We start from the raw sequence: 16,918 nt of genomic DNA, 5'->3' as shown, positions 1-16,918 counted from the left end.
GCCAAATACCGGTCGGTAACGGCCGAATTCGGCCGTTACCGACCGGTATTTGGCTACCTACATCTGGCCCCTAGAGTTTTTTTTTTATTATAGCGTGTCCGGACTCCTGGAATTTGTGAATATGGATATTTTGAGATCTTGACTTTTTTGTGCAAGATATTTTGGGCGTTTGATTTCAGAGCCCTGTGGTTCAGAATGATCAGCCTGCTCCCAAGGGGAAACTTTCAGACCAGAGAGTGCAGGAGTGATTTGGGTGGATCTTTTTGCATGACTCACAAAATAAGCAGCATGGACCACCACTGTAAGATCCTTTTTAGGGAGGTCAATGAGGATACATGATCCATACCCAGGAAGCGCTGGGATGCCCTCGGGTAGCCATGCCACTATACAAGTGTGTATTCATTCATTCACTCATACCCCAGGCCAAAGATCATAAAGACCTCAACCCTTGTTTGAGATCATGATTTGACAATGGGTGTTTCAGATCCTAATTTTAAGGTGAAAAATGTTATCTAGTAGAAAGCCCTGGGATTTGACGAAAGGTTTTTTTTTCTAGCGAAGTCATCATTTTTAAGCCCTAGATCCAATCTTGTGTATTGGACTTATTTGTTTTCGAGGATCAGAATGAGACATTCAGTTTTAAGGGGGTTGAATTTTATATGCTTTTGTTTCTCTGATCTAGACAAGATTTTAGAGTGGAAATAGCACCTGGTGAATCTATCTTTTGGTATAATTGGGTACGGTCCTCATACGGAATCAGCGCCTTTAAGAAGCCATAACACCAGGAAAAGATATGGTTACGGGAGCAGAGAAAAATGTCCAATTTTCTCAGCAATCACCTTGCAAGGAACGGGCCCAATTTAGAGTTTGACAAAAAGGGTACTAGTCTTAGACGTGATGGAATACCTTGTCAGTCAATCCGTCGGTCAGTCTGCTCAAATAGGAGTTGGATCGCCCATCAGTCTCCTGATTCTGGTACCCCTGCAGCTCTGTCGTGAGAGTTCACTTAGTTAGATAGTCCAACTAAGTAATATTCCTCGAAGTAAAGCCATCAAACAGCTCACCTTGTTTGCAGAGAATGGTCTGATGGCTTTTATTTCTGTCCATCACTGCCAGGAAAAAAATGGTAATCACAGACAGAAAAAAATGACTCCCATTTCCAGGGAAAAAACACTCTTTGGGTGGGTATTATTAGTTTTTGTTTTTCAAAAATAAATTATTTTGCTATATGTGGGTACGTTTATCACTGTGTTGGATCAGATCGCTGGCTAAAAAGGAAAGCGGAGAGCTGAAGTGAGACCGGCTTTGAAGTATTTCCACCTAATCTTGATATTCCTAATACATGGTGTCTTTAGAGTGTAAGAGATGAGAAGTGAAAAGTTCTGTGACCTCTTCCACAAATATAAACTTGTTTCCTTGAGTGACGTCTAGTCATGAATCTAGGTTCTGTTGAGGTAATAATGGATGTCTTTGCTTGCTGTTAAAAATATGTATAATTTTGATGCGGGATACAGGCGCAAGGGATGATGGATTTTGTGGATGGATGGGGAGCCACCCTCTCCTATTTTGCCTTGGTGATCCTTTCTAAGTGTAAAATAGTTGGGAGGTGAGTTTTGGCCGTATGGTTGCGACAGTTCTTCCGAATGAGTGTGTCGAAATCAAGGTCGAGAACAGCAGCTGAGCTGTTATTGATAGATAGTTATCTTCAATGTAGAAGTGTACACTTAAGTTCTGTTTTTGTTTTTTGCTTAGGATTTGGGGATCTGAATTGAATTCTCTGATATGAGGTCTGAGGAATGTGGCCACATAAGATAAATTGCATTCATTTAATTTTTTTTAAAGAGTTTAGTATAGCACGTACTTGACCCAAAGATATCAGGTATCATGCGCTTTATGTGAGCACCAGTTTCATTACAGATGGACACATTCATTAGGTCGAGACTGAGCCAGTGCACAAGCGCTGCTCTGGCAATCCGTTGTAGTGGAGTAAGAAAGAGAAGCTCCGCCCACTCCCTCGCCCATATTTGTCATTGGCTTGTGTCTTTGTCTTATTCGTAAATGCTGGCTTCTGATTTCTTAATAGGCTAGGCAGTCCCGCCTTTTCTTTATTTGTAACCTCCCATGGCTACTGGCCCCTTTACTTGGTTGTTACAGGGTATGTGTACTATTTTCTTTATTGAGTTTCTCCTACTTTAGGCACAACAATGTGCTTTGCTTACATTCAGTGGCCATGCCCGCTTTCACTTTGAAAGCAGCCGGGACAACGGTGGCCGTTTGTTTGCAATGCCATAGGTCTAGCATTTAAATGCGAGACCTATAGCATTGCACATGTATTTTTCTTTACACGGGGCACAAGTCCTTTCGAAATGCAAATTAAGTGGCCTGTGGTAGAAGTGTGAGGGTTGACAACTCCCCCCCCCAGGAATGTGTGCATTCGGACCACAGCCAACTATGCTTCTCTGATTGATGATTCTTCCAGGAGGAGTTGGAGCTAGTTCTGGTGCCTGCTGTCCCATTCCTGACTTCTGGGAGTGCGGAGGCCGGAGTTCAAGGAGTGTTCCCCGCGATGCTTAAAGGCACGCTCTGGCACTCATCTAGTTTAAGGTGGCCTGGACTTGGCTGCCAGATGGTAGGTGGCTGCTGAAATTAAGGCTTGGTGGCTTGATGCGAGAATACTCTCTTGTTTGGAACGAGTGGAAGGTTGCGTGGCACAGTCCCCCGATCTTTCCCTTTAGGATTTCAGAATTGGACTGCACGGGGAGAGAGAGAGAATGGCGGGTGCACGTGTTTAGGAGTCCTAACTTTACTACTCCTAAGCAGAGAAAAATCCTAACTTTAAGACTTTGGGTATTCACAGAAGGCATTAGGAGTCCTAAAGTTAGTAGTCCTAACTTCTGTGAATACCGAAATGAGTAAGTGCCTTCTGTGAATACCAAAATGAGTAAGTGCCTTCTGTGAATACCAAAATGGTAGTAAGTTTAGGATGTAGTTCTGTGAATCAGGCTCCCCAGTATTTCATCTTTCTACAGTCGACAGAATTAACACCGCTAAGATGGATTACTACTTATCTACAGCGAGAGTCTGTTTCAAAAAGCGCTGCAAAGGAAACAAGCATTTGCAATGCAATCGGTTGCGCCTTTAGGACCTTATAGGTTTTTAGCTATGTAGCTTATTATCATGGGTGCACAGAAACGTAAGGAAGATAAATTTCTTATTGCGCCCGTGATAAAAGGCCAAACTACAAGGCCCACAATGCAGTGACCACATGGTTGAAGAAAAAACAAAAATAGAAGAGTTTCCACGATTCAAGAAGGTGGAAACTCTAGATTGCCAGGAAACCGTATGTAGTTGGAAGAGAACGATTTTGCAACGAGTTTTAATTTCACTTATTTTCGGCTTCACTCTTATGGTTTATTAACACAAGGCTCTTTCTTTTTGTTTGAGTTACACAGAGTGACAGAAAAATCAACATAGTTCATTTTAGTTCCTCCCACATCTGTACATGTGCGCCATTATTGCTACATCATTTTCCTCCAGCTGCAGGGAGGGTGACAGAAATATCCACAAAGTGCCTTTCATTTCTACTGTATGTAATAAAACGTTGAGAACTTACATTTGAATTGCTGAAGAAGAGAGCAGCAGCTTGCAAGAACATGAGAAACTAGCGGTGGGTGCACAGCTGCAGTCGAATGAGCACCATAAAACAAAGATTGTCCGGTGATTCTGGGAAAGTCACTTAGGGGCAGATTTACAAGCCCCTTGCGCTACTTTTGCGTCACTTTTAACATGGGAAAGTGACGCAAAAGTGGCGCAAGGGGCTTGTAAATCTGCCCCTTAATCTTCCTGTAGCTACCAAATAATGAATGTGTCCTTGTGGAACGTAACTGGCGACCCTCGGGTCCGGTTTGCGCTACATTCGAAAGGCCAGTTCATTGTAGATGAATGCAAAAATTATATATTTTTGCAATATATGTATTTATGACAGACATATAAAAACATGTATTCTGACACGTATATTTCTGAAGAGCTAGTTGTACTGGAGCAAAATGTTCTCCAGTGTAAACATATAATATTACTATACAGGCATCCTCTTTCCAATTTTCCACAAATGACACAGTGAGAGAAAACCTCCAGGCTGACTCTCCTTGTGCAGGAACTTTACATCTTTGTTTGTCAGGGATACTTTAAGATTGTGGTGTTCACATATGAATGAGATAATACTGCAGAACCCCAATTTAGAGGCACCAGAAAAACATGACCATGGTATGAAAGGTCAGCGATGTATCCATGATACTTCACATTCTGTCTCAACAAATCTGAATATTTTTAGGTCGAGCGTGAGCCAGCGCGCAAGCGCTGCTCTGCGAAGAGCTGTGATAGTTCAGTACGGAGAGAAGCCATGCCCACTCCCCCGCCCTTATTTTTCATTGGCTTGTGTGTTTGTCCTTTGTAAATGCTGTCTTCTGATTCGTTACTATGCTTGTTAGCCAATCCTTATTATGGCCATGTCGTCATTTGTATCCTCCCATGGCTACTGGCCCCTTTACATTGAGTGTTACATAGTACGTGTAATTTAGACTGTGATCACTACTTTCTTTAATGAGGTTCTCATACTGCCTTCTCTACTCTCCCCTCCCTCCCGTTGTCCGTGCCTTCTCACCCCCACCCCCAACCCGCACTCCTGTTGTCCGTGCCCTCCCCCCACCCTCACTCCCGTTGTCCGTGATAACTAACGTTTGCAATGCAATAGGTGACGCGTAAATGCACAGCTTATTGCCTTGCAAATTCTTGTTGTGCTACTTTGGAATGAAACAAAAATAATTCGCTTGAATACGCAGGGTCTGGCTGTCTGGAGAAGGGGGACCTACACGCTGGCCTTGAGCCCTGCTTCTCTGCGCGCCAACCCTTGAGCATCGCGTCATATATGTAAGCAATGATTACCACTGAGAGCATTCTCTCAAATTTTGACTCCTTCCAATTTCCTAAGTGAAGGGGTTGACTCAACGCTAGTGTGTTTTCTTTGTTGTTTCACATGTACTTCTCAGCTTTCCCATGAGACTGCAGTTATGAGAGAGAAGCAAGGTCCTCTTTCATGGCATGAGATGGCGAGGATTCCGTCGCCACCAGCTCATGCAACAGGTGACCTGCCTCCATCGGGTGCTTTGTGCTCAGTGGCTGAACAGATTTTCTATGTCCTTCACCTTGTTCTGTGAAACTGTAAACTTCAAACTATGATATGTGAGACAAGCTAGGAAATAGAGCACACGACCAGAGCCAAGACTCAGAGTCTGCCGCCAGCCAGGGTTCTGTGGATCACTGAGGGGCCTCTGCCTGCAGGGTATGCTTCAGTCCTCCCAGTTTCCACTGGTGCCTTTGGGGCCTTGCTCCAGACTGATGTCACTCACTGTCTGAAAAAGTTGGAAATCTGAGTATGGCAACAGACAACAGCTGGCTGCAGGGACAAAGGGGAGTGGCACCTATAGCCCTAAACAAAGGCTGCTGCCCTTTAAAATATAGCAACAATCCTCTTCCAGGTAGTCACCAAACTTTCCGGTTCAAGAACCAATCCCCCACTTGCTTTCTCCCAAGAACTGTACAACTCTTTATCTAGGGCTTTTCAAACTAAGGCAAGCTCCATATACGATAACTTTGTATTCCTACCAAAGGTCCCCTTCGCTCTCTTCAGACATCAATGGGAGCATTACCCCCTCCTTCACTCAGTTCAATCAAGTTGACAACTCACAAGTTCACGACCTCATCCTCACCATCAAGTCAGGCTCACCCACCGACCCCATTTCCACCTCGGTATCCAAACTCATCCCAGACCTCCTAGCACCCAAACTCACGGAAATATGCAATACGATGTTCAACTCAGGTATCTACCCAGAAACCTGGAAAAAGGCAATCATTAAACCCCTCCTAAAAAAAAAACAACTCGACCCTTCAGATCCCAAAAATTACAGACCGATCACTGCCCTCCCTTTCCCAGCCAAAATTTTCGGAAAATTAATGAAAACACAGCTAGCCTATTTTATTGAGGACAATAACCTCCTTGACGAACCACAATTTGGGTTCAGGACAGGCCATGGCACCGAAACGGCGCTCATCAAAGCCGCAGATGAGATCAGAGCCACAAGAGACCTAGGCGGAACAGCACTCATAGTCCTGCTGGACCTGTCGGCAGCCTTCGACACAGTCGATCATGCCACATTGATCGGTCGTGTCGTGGAGATGGGCATCACGCACAAGGCAAAAGAACTACTGTCCTCCTTCCTGTCCAACCGATCCCAGCTTGTGAGCTTCGGAAAGTTCAACTCCTCCACCTTCACTCTCCCATGTAGGGAGCCTCAGGGATCCTCCCTCAGTTCGACAATATTTAATATCTATGTGTCGGACCTGGCCAAAACCATCAAAACTCACGGGATGAGGCTAACCACATACGCCGATGACACACAACTGGTTCTAGCCATTAATAACAACGGAGGAGAAATAGCAGCCAGCTTCCAAGCAGCCATGGTCGACATCAGCTCCTGAATGGCCAAAAACTGCTTAAAATTAAACTCAGACAAGACGGAGGTTATGATCTTCGGCAACCTATACCCCACATGGTCCCCTTCATGGTGACCCCCTGAACTAGCCCCCTCCCCCACCTCCAGTATAGAAAGTAAGAAACCTCGGTGTCCTCTTCGATAACAAACTCTCCTTCTTAGCTCACGCAAATGCCATCACCTCCTCAGCCTTCTATACACTAAGAGTAATCAAAAAACTACTTCCATTCCATCCCCCAAAAGAGGAAAACCCCTGATAAGCTCCCTGGTAATGACAAAAATAGTTTATTGCAATGGACTACTCCTGAACGCGCAGAAAAAGGTCATCAGAAAATTACAGCTGATACAAAACGCTGCCGCCAGGATCATCACAGGCACTCCCAAGCACCAACCCATCTCAGCAGAGGTGAAAAAGTTACATTGGCTCACAATCCACAACCGTATTAAATTCAAGGCATTTTGCATAGCCTATAAAGCAATCCATCAATCAGGTCCCTTCTGTATAAGGAGAGCCTTGTCCATGCACACACCTTGCAGAACTCTACGGTCCTCATCATCCAATCTCCTGACGGTCCCCCGCACCCACAAGGTTTCCTGGGGAGACAAAAGATTCACCGTAGCCACGGCCAAAATTCCTGCAAAAAAAGAATCTCTACAGGCATTTTCCTCTTTCAATGCGTGCTGCAGAATGCATCACGCATTGAAAGAGAAAAAAAACTAGGAGAAATGAAAACATTTCTCCTCTTAGCGCCTCGCTACACCAACCCTAGGGTGGCGTAGCATTTTGATGCATTTCCAGGTTTAAGATTCCTCATAAATTTGGAAACGTGTCAGGTTCCATTGGTGTTGCGTGGGAACACCCACAGCAACACCCATGACACACCACTTTCACGCAAAGTGTTGCGTGTAAAGGGGCCGTATTTACACGGACAGGAAAAGTCACACAGGGTGGCTTTCCCTGTCCTAGTAAATATGGAGCAGTGAAATGCGCCACCCATACGTCACGAAAAGTGATGCAGCGGTGGCGCAAGGGGCTTGTAAATCTGCCCCTGGGTATTTTCTATAACTGAAGTGTCTTATGTGATTTGAGGTACTACCTGTGTCTTATGGGACAAGGATGTTCGCCTGAGGCTATATACCTGCACATTTGGTATGCCTTTGATTACTATGATGTATTTTGAGGGGAAAAAGTGATGTATTGAAATACTGAGTGCACAGAGTGGACCTGGCTAGCTGTTAGGTCTCGAATGATCTTTTTTAGAAGGGATAAAGCTGGTTAGAACTCAGCTGATTAGAGTTGGGTTGGTTCCTGGCTTTAATGACGCTGTGAACACGAAACCACTTAACACTGCCCAGCCTGACTTACAATCAGGCTGGGACCGCTCAGCCCTCCACAGGGCTTGGTCGCCCCACTCACTGCTGCCGCTCCTGCCTGCCTTTGCCGCCTCCTGCCTGCAGATTCCTTCGCTCGCTGGCCGCTGCTCCTGGGAATTTCCCGCTGCTCCTGGGAATTTCCCGCTGCCTGCTGCTTCTTGGAATTTCCCGCCGCTGCCTCCCTGCGTCCCCGCCCCCCTGTGATTCCATTCGCCGCCCGCTCCCGCCACCCAGCTGCTCCTCCCTCCCGGCTCCTTACTTATGACGCCCCCAGAGCGACCGCGCAGCGGACGCGCGCAGCCGGAGCGCCGATTGAGGGCCGAAGGTGCGCCAAAGGTAAGCCCGTCTGCGCCCGTCCGTGCCTGGCCCGCGCCCAGCGCCATGACCCCTGGCCCTCCCCGCCGAGGCAAGATGACCCGACTGACCTACGACGCCGCCACTCTCAACGCACTCAATGCCGGCCGGACCCACGCCTGCTGCCAAACCACCCCGAGACGCACCCACGGACCCTTCACCTGCTGCACCTGCAAGTTCACCTGCCTCCGAACCTGCCCCGCACCCGCCAAGACAAACACCAGCAGCAACCACCTCAAGTGCATCCTGATCAACACCCGCTCCGTCCACAGACACGCCGTGGAACTCTGGAACCTCCTCGACGCTACATCACCGGACGTCGTCTTCCTCACCGAAACCTGGATGAACGCCTCCTCTGCACCCGACATCGCCATCGCCATCCCGGACGGGTACAAGATCATCAGGAGGGACCGCATCAACCAGACCGGAGGTGGCATCGCCATCGTCCACAGGAACACCATCCGCATCACGACCGACGCCAACGACTCCTTTGCCGCAGCCGAACATCTCCACTTCCAGATTCACACCGACCCTAAGACGACCCTCAGAGGCACCCTCGTCTACAGACCCCCGGGACCACGCACACCATTCAGCAAAGACATCACAGACTTCATCAGCCCGCACGCCCTCCCCTCCACTGACTACATCCTCCTCGGGGACCTCAGCTTCCACCTGGAGAACAACAAGGACCGCAACACCACCGCCCTGCTGGAAAACCTCGCCAACCTCGGACTCAAGCAACTGTTCAACACCCCCACCCACTACGCCGGCCATACGCTTGATCCCGTCTTCTCTTCCAGCAAGTACATCACCTTCAGCCACGCCACCGGACTCCACTGGACCGACCACAGCTGCGTCCACTTCAGCTTCAAAAGATCCACGACTCACCACCACCCGCAACAGGTACCTCACAGGAATTGGAGCAAGATCACCGCAGACCAGCTCACCACCTCCCTCAGCCAGAGCCCACCCGCCAACACAACGGACCCCAACGAAGCAGCCCGCAACTTCACACAGTGGCTGACCGCCTGCGCCGACGACCTCGCGCCACTAAAGAACCCTCCCAGCAGACCCAGAAGCAAGAAGGCATCCTGGTTCACAGACGACCTCAAGGACTCCAAGAAGACCTGCCGCACCCTCGAGAAAGCCTGGCTCCTCGACCGGAGCACCGACAACATGACCGCCCTCAAACACGCTACCCGCAAGCACCACCAGCTCATCCGCACCACCAAGAAGAAATCCCTGAAGGAACGACTGGACAACAACGCCCACGACAGCAAAGAGCTCTTCACTATCGTCAAGGAGTTCTCCAACCCCAGTACCGGCACCAACGACATCACTCCGTCACAAGACCTCTGCGACTCCCTCGCCTCGTTCTTCCACCGCAAGATCGCCGACATCCACAACAGCTTGGGCGCCCCACCCACGCACCCAACCGTCGAACCAACGCCCCCCACCGCCACCCTTCGCACCTGGACCACGGTGACCACCGAAGACACAGCCCGCACGATGAACACCATCCACTCCGGATCACCGACCGACCCCTGCCCACACCACGTCTTCAACAAGGCCGACTCCACCATCGCACCCCAACTCCGGAACATCATCAACGCCTCCTTCAACACCGCCACCTTCCCGGAGAGCTGGAAGCACGCCGAGATCAGCGCCCTCCTGAAGAAACCTACAGCGGACCCCACCGATCTCAAAAACTTCCGCCCCATCTCGCTCCTCCCTTTTCCTGCTAAAGTCATCGAGAAGATCGTCAACAGACAGCTGACCGCCTTCCTCGAGACGAACGGATCCCTCGACCCCTCGCAGTCCGGCTTCAGAGCCAACCACAGCACTGAGACCGCCCTCATCGCAGCCACCGACGACATCCGGACCCTGCTCGACAAGGGGGAAACAGTGGCCCTCATCCTCCTGGACCTCTCCGCTGTGTTCGACATGGTCTGCCACCGCACCCTAGTCCAGCGCCTCAGCAACATCGGTATCCAAGAGAAGGCACTGGAGTGGATCATCTCGTTCCTCGCCGGAAGAACACAAAGAGTCCGCCTCCCCCCGTTTCGCTCCGAGGCCACCGAAGTCATCTGCGGCGTCCCGCAAGGATCTTCACTCAGCCCCACCCTCTTCAACATCTACATGAAACCTCTCGCAGCCATCGCACACCAGCACAACCTCAACATCATCTCTTACGCCGACGACACCCAGCTGATCCTCTCCCTCACCAGAGACCCCGACACCGCCAGAACCTGCCTACACAAAGGGATGAAAGACGTCGCCGAGTGGATGAAGGACAGCCGCCTGAAACTGAACTCGGACAAGACGGAAGTCCTCATCCTGGGATCTCCGCCCTCCGCCTGGGACGACTCCTGGTGGCCCCCAGCCCTGGGCACCGCACCCAAGCCAACCGACCACGCACACAACCTGGGCTTCATCCTGGACCCCTCCCTCTCGATGACCAAACAAGTCAACGCCTTCTCCTCATCGTGCTTCAACACCCTGCGTATGCTTCGCAAGATCTTCCGCTGGATCCCGACCGAGACCAGGAAGACTGTCACCCAGGCACTCGTCACCAGCCGACTGGACTACGGAAATGCCCTCTACGCCGGAACCACAGCCAAGCTACAGAAAAGACTCCAGCGCATCCAGAACGCCTCCGCCCGACTCATCCTGGATGTCCCACAACGCAGCCACATCTCCAGCCACCTGAGGAATCTGCACTGGCTCCCCGTCGACAAGAGGATCACGTTCCGGCTCCTCACCCACGCGCACAAGTCTCTCCACGACCTGGGCCCCAAGTACCTCAACGACCGCCTGACCTTCTACACGCCCACCCGCCAGCTACGGTCCACCAGCCTTGCCCTCGCAGCCGTACCACGCATCCGAAGAGCCACCGCCGGAGGAAGATCCTTCTCTTACCTGGCTGCCAAGACTTGGAACTCCCTCCCCATCCACCTTCGGCTGACCCAGGACCATCTCGCCTTCAGGAAACAACTCAAGACCTGGCTGTTCGAGTAGTAGCATACCCCTCCCCCCAAGCGCCTTGAGACCCTCCCGGGTGAGTAGTGCGCTATACAAATGGCATGATTGATTGATTGATTGACAATCTGGCTGATATATGGCGGTGGCTGTGCGTGGACATTTGTGGCTGTGCGCATTTGAGTATATGGGGTTTTCTTCATTTGAGAATGTGCCTGAGCATTTAAATCTATGACTTGGCATTTGGGTTGTGCTTGAACATACAATGGCTGTGTCTGGGATTTTGATGCAGTTGTTTGCATTTTCTGGCTGCAGTTGTGCATTTGAAGCTGTAATTGGTCCTGTGATGTCTGCACCCTTCGCATTTTATGGCCATGCTTTAGGACTATTACTGCAGCATCTTAGTTAATCGATGAGTCTTAACTAATATATACTCTTATCTAGTTTAATTTGTTTATTTTATCAATCTTGCACATATGTTGTTTTTCTTTTAATTCAGGGACAACTATTCCTCTGATATCATTGGGTTCAAAGAATGTATGACTTTTTTTCTTGTGTTGCCCTGGAATTTTGGTGAATAAGCATCCCTGTTTACCAGTTCATCTCACGTCACCCATAATGGATCTGCTGGTAAACTATATAAAAACAAAGGATTGTGACAAAACGTAGAGGATATGTATCATCAACCTATGTAGCATGGAATTTCCAGCATGAGTGTTTGCTGACATCTGACCTATTCCTCCAGAGTTGTTTCCCTATATTTTGTAGGACTTAAGACAGCTGTTGCTATATCACCAGACTACTGTTTTTTGTAACAAAAAAAATCGTACATAATGTAAGGCTTTTGGTTAGGGAGCTTCATCCATTAGTATATTCAATTCTCGTTCATATTGTGCTCCCCCCGCCTAAGCATGCAGCATGGGGCAGCCCACTTTACCCTTTATTTACTTTCACTTTTGAGTCACCACACACAGCCTGTGCACATTGTTTACAATCTCTTCCCAGACAAAGTTGGTTCAAAGTGTGCTTTTTTATATTCTTTATTTTTTATATAAACTTTAAATATCGGTTATTTGTTTTGCCTGCCTTCCCGGTCCCCAGTCAGATTGTGATTTAATTTCCATTCCTTTTTATAGTTGATGTTAAAAAAAGGTTTAAGTCACATGGAAACACTTTAGCTGCCTGCTATCTGAGTGCTTGGTTAGGTGGTGATGTAATCTCATCTCCTTCACAAGCAATAACAACAATAATAATAAAATGCATGGAACAACCGAAAGGTTTTTTAGTAAAAAAAAAAAAAAAAGTAAAACAGCCACATCTTTAAACGCCTTTTTAAATGTAAAATGTTAATTGGAAACAAATGGCTGCCATATTTTGGTGGGGGTATGTTTTCTTTTTTGTGGTACCGGTTTGCAATTTTTTTTTAAAACTGCTTCGCAAGGCAAGAGTTACTGACTTTGCCAGTGCTTCATTTAGTTTGCACAAGCATGGCTTGCATAGATGTGGAGACAGAAAAAATAAAAAAATAAAAACGTAAACTACCCAGAGGTTTCTTGGCGCTGTACTCATACCGCTGTAGGAACCCTTCCTGGTTTTTCCCTGTGAAGTGTCCACTCCTGGGCACCCCCATGGTGAAGCCATGGCATCCCAGCGCTGTTGGGGAGACTAAGCAAGCTATTGCCCAGAGTTGCAGCGTGGGACCCATGATTACAATAGGCACCGAGGAGAGAATATCAGGTTCGAGGAATTTTGACCCCGAGACCCGCCGAGGCAGGATTCGAACCCTGGTCCCAGGCCAGAGTTTTGCATCAAGGTCTGCCGCTCTAACCATTGAGCCACACTTCTTCTCCTGGATTTGTCCTAGGCAGCTGCCTCTCAGTTCTAAGGAGTTTTCAACTTACCTCTTAACATTGTGGTAGCATCTCATTCTGTACAGTACATCAGATGTGGAAAGTCATTGAAACTGTGGAAGGTGCAATGAGGCCATACTAATAGGATATTGTGCGTTGTACAAATGCAGACGACATAACTTCTTTTAACATTTCTATATGGGTGGAGAATGCCGACTCCAAGAAGGGGCCCACTCCAGTGTAGGATTACTCTGTTGTAGAGCACAGTCCTTTCCCTGGGTCTGCACGTGGCTTTTTAATATTGAAGGACCACTGTCATCCTACCTATACAGACTCGTTCCAATGATGGAATTACCTCCAGCACAGTCTATAGAGATATGAGGATGGAGGACATATTACCTGTTCATTTCCCCATGGATGAATGAATGAATATTGATCTTATAAAGCGCAAACTTAGGGCCCGATTCACAGATTGAACTTAAGACTCAATCCTAAACTTACTATTATTTTGGTACTCACAGAATGCACTTACTACTTTTGGCATTCACAGAATTAACTTACTACTTTTGGTATTAATAGAAGTTAGGATTTTGTCTTAGGTTTGTCTTAAGACAAACTTAAGACAGACTTAAGACAAACTTAAGACAGACTTAAGACAGACTTAAGTTAGGATTTTGTCTTAAGTCTGTCTTAAGTCTGTCTTAAGTTTGTCTTAAGACAAACTTAAGACAAAATCCTAACTTCTGTGAATACCAAAAGTAGTAAGTTCATTCTGTGAATACCAAAAGTAGTAAGTTAATTCTGTGAATGCCAAAAGTAGTAAGTGCATTCTGTGAATACCAAAATAGTAGTAAGTTTAGGATTGAGTCTTAAGTTCATTCTGTGAATCGGGCCCTTAGTCCGGAGGTGTCAAGGCGCAGCTCTCCTTCAGTTATAAGCCTCCAAACACTTTTGTATATGTTTAAACTTGGCTTTAAAAATTCTGGCCAAGTATATGCTTCCTTGTTTCCATTGCTGAACGAAAAGCTAGGTGGCTGTGATGGGAATGGAAGGCAGGGGATACTTACTGACTGTGGTGAACAAAAAGCACTGGAAACGTGTAAAGACTGATTGAGGCTTGAAGGTCTGGCCAGGGTCGTTGATTGGTCGGTAAGATGGGGGACTTTAGATTTTCCAACAATCACGCTGACATGTACTGTTATAATACATTATGCAACAAGCAAGGTGCATGACGGCGGCTAGGAGGCAGGAACAAGGGAGAGGAATTTGGATTGCTAGGAATGCTAAGTGAATAAGTGAATAAGTGAAAAAAACATAATATTTTGTAAAATTACAGATATTTGTTAGCCTTTCAAAACAGAGAGAACAGAGAGGAAGAGTGTGTTTGCATCTTTGTGAGTAAATTCCTGGTGAAATCCGAACTATACCTCACCATACCCGACTGAAAGCCCCTGCAACAAACTCTTTATCAGAAAATAAATTTATTAGGTGTAATTTATTTATTTATTTATAAAGTTTTATATAGCGCAAACATGATCTCTACACATCCTCCCTACCCCCCGATGCCTCCCCACCCTCCCCTCCGAAGCTACGCCCCTGCGTCTCACTTGCCTATAACATGCATCCGCAGATATGTTCAGGCACATTAATACCCTGCCCTTAACGGCCTCCTCTCACGACAGAACAATTACTCTGTATTCCTCAAGTGAGCCGAAGTGGAGGAAGAGTGAGGTGGGAAAAGAGTAATGAAGTTCTAAAATTGAGGCTTATGACAGTAAGAGTACATTTAGATTTCTAACAAAAGCAGACATGTCGAGCAGCTCGGTAGATATACCAGAGTGTGAGAATGCCATTCCTCTTTCAGAGTGAATTACAGCCAATGATTGAGTCGGATACAGTAAGGAAACAGTGAAGAGGTCACTGGTTGGTAGGGACGCAGGACGTGAAGTGCACAGAAGGTTCTGTCCAGTATATATCTTGTGATATGAGAGTGCACGCACTCTAAGGGGCTTATTTACAAGCCCCTTGCACCACCTGTATGTCACTTTTCCCATGTTAAAAATTACGCAAAAGTGGCGTAAGGGGCTTGTAAATAAACCCTAAATGTCCTAATGCAGACGTGTCTCCTGGTTTGTGAAACATTCTCCACAGGCATGTACACACAGCAGTGAGCCTCATAGGAGCTGAAAAGTAGCTCTGAGTGTCTTTACTACACAGTTATTTTTAGGTCTCGCCTAGCGTTGCGGCACATGCGCTGTTCGCTTTACGAGGCATGCAGTATACACCATAGTGGTGGAAAGCCCCGCCCACTTTCCAGCCATATTTTTTGATTCGCTTCATCATAAATGATGCATTTTGATTAATTTTTGGCTTGTTAGTCCCTCCTTCTGACAGCCATGTTGTCATTTATTTCATAATGCTTTATTCGGAGCAAGAAACAAGTCCATAAAAGCACAACATACAAGTTACGATAAAAGATACAGGTCCATAAAAACACAACATACAAAATACAATAAAAATAGCGGTGGCCATACTAACGGAAACTATACAAATGCCAGCCATGTTGTCATTTATATCTTTCCCTGGCTATTGGCCCCTTTACTCCAAAACTATTTTTGCCCTGTGTCCCCCCCCACCCCCTCCCTCCGTGACATTTTGGCCCCCCTAACTGCCCCAACTCCCATTGGTGCCTTCCCAGACCCCCACCCTCCCGTTTGAAAAAAGCAATAAGTCTCGCATACATAAGAGTCCTATTGCATTAAGAAATGCTTGTTTGTTGTGGGATTGGCTGGGTGATTGCACTCTTTTTTGGTGTCGCGCAACATTTTGCCTAACCAACACATGGCAATATGCACAACACATACACAATACAGACGTTTATGTTTTGATGTCTGATGCTGTAGTCTCTTTTCACTGTCCACGGCACACTTTCACTGACAGCAGATCCTCTTTGAAGTCATCGCTCGTGGCCTATGGCTTCAGCTAGACATGGCGGCCACTGTACCAAGTTGGAGAGGGAAGCGCACAAGTAACCGGTGCCAGGGGCCGGCTGAAGCTCAGCAGGAAGAGGAGCCTCCCTAGCAAGCCATGCTGGTGGCGAATAGCTTCAGTCCTGTGAGCAAGGACTGGGCTCGGGTGAGTGGGCTATACTGCGAATTGGTGTTGTGTTCACTTGTTTTTTAAGCCAGTCAGCAGATGCGGAGTGAGCTCCTGGAGTCTGCAAAATAAGGGCTACACGCTTCGGCCTACAGTCAGGCTCCCTCGCTTCACCGCTTTGTGGTACGGACCCTGCCTGTGAGAGACTGCAGCGCCAGCTGCCTCTTTCCTCTTCTGCCTGCTGGAAAGTGTCACGTTAAAAAATACATTTAAAAAACACGCCAGCAAAATACAGCATTTCCTGCAAACAAGCAGGCGGCGACGTGTATAATGATCAGCTGTGAAACATGCCCATAATTAAAGAGGAATCAAAAGCAGGGAGGTATTTATTTGCATAAAAAGGTGTGGCACCTCCAACTCTTCTCAATATAGAGAATATACTGTCTAACTCTTGACATCGAAGCAACTTGGGTAGCTGTGCCTCGCATGTTGATTCATAGCTAAACACTTATAAGGCCCCAAAAGCGAGACCGATTGGCATTGCAAATGCTTGTTTCTGTGTGATGATGCAAAAGCTGAGCATGCACAGCGTTTAAATTGAGGCTCAGATCCTCTTGATATGAGATGTCAATGTTTGCAAGTTGAAAGGAGGTTTGAAGTTTATTTTGAAGTTTATTTTCTTTGCATAAGTTAATTAAAACCATTGCATTACAATAA

The 16,918-nt window shown here is 47.2% G+C and overlaps 1 protein-coding gene across 4 annotated transcripts in view; it reads left to right on the top strand.

Moving 5' to 3' along the window:
• LOC144807928 (dromaiocalcin-2-like) overlaps window positions 1-16,918 on the top strand; it is a 157,164-nt gene that overhangs the window by 8,016 nt on the left and 132,230 nt on the right. For 2 of the 4 annotated variants that reach the window (XM_078673528.1, XM_078673527.1), the window contains exon 2: window positions 2,480-2,629. The exons of the other annotated variants lie outside the window; for them this stretch is intronic. The gene's annotated coding sequence lies outside the window, so the exon portion shown is untranslated. The remainder of the gene's footprint in view (window positions 1-2,479; window positions 2,630-16,918) is intronic. 4 annotated transcript variants of the gene reach the window in all.

This window comes from Lissotriton helveticus, chromosome 1_2 (genome assembly GCF_964261635.1).
Source record: "Lissotriton helveticus chromosome 1_2, aLisHel1.1, whole genome shotgun sequence".
Taxonomy (NCBI): Eukaryota; Metazoa; Chordata; class Amphibia; order Caudata; family Salamandridae; genus Lissotriton; species Lissotriton helveticus.
The sequence above is the reverse complement of the archived record's forward strand: the minus strand, read 5'-3'. Positions and strand labels throughout refer to the sequence as shown.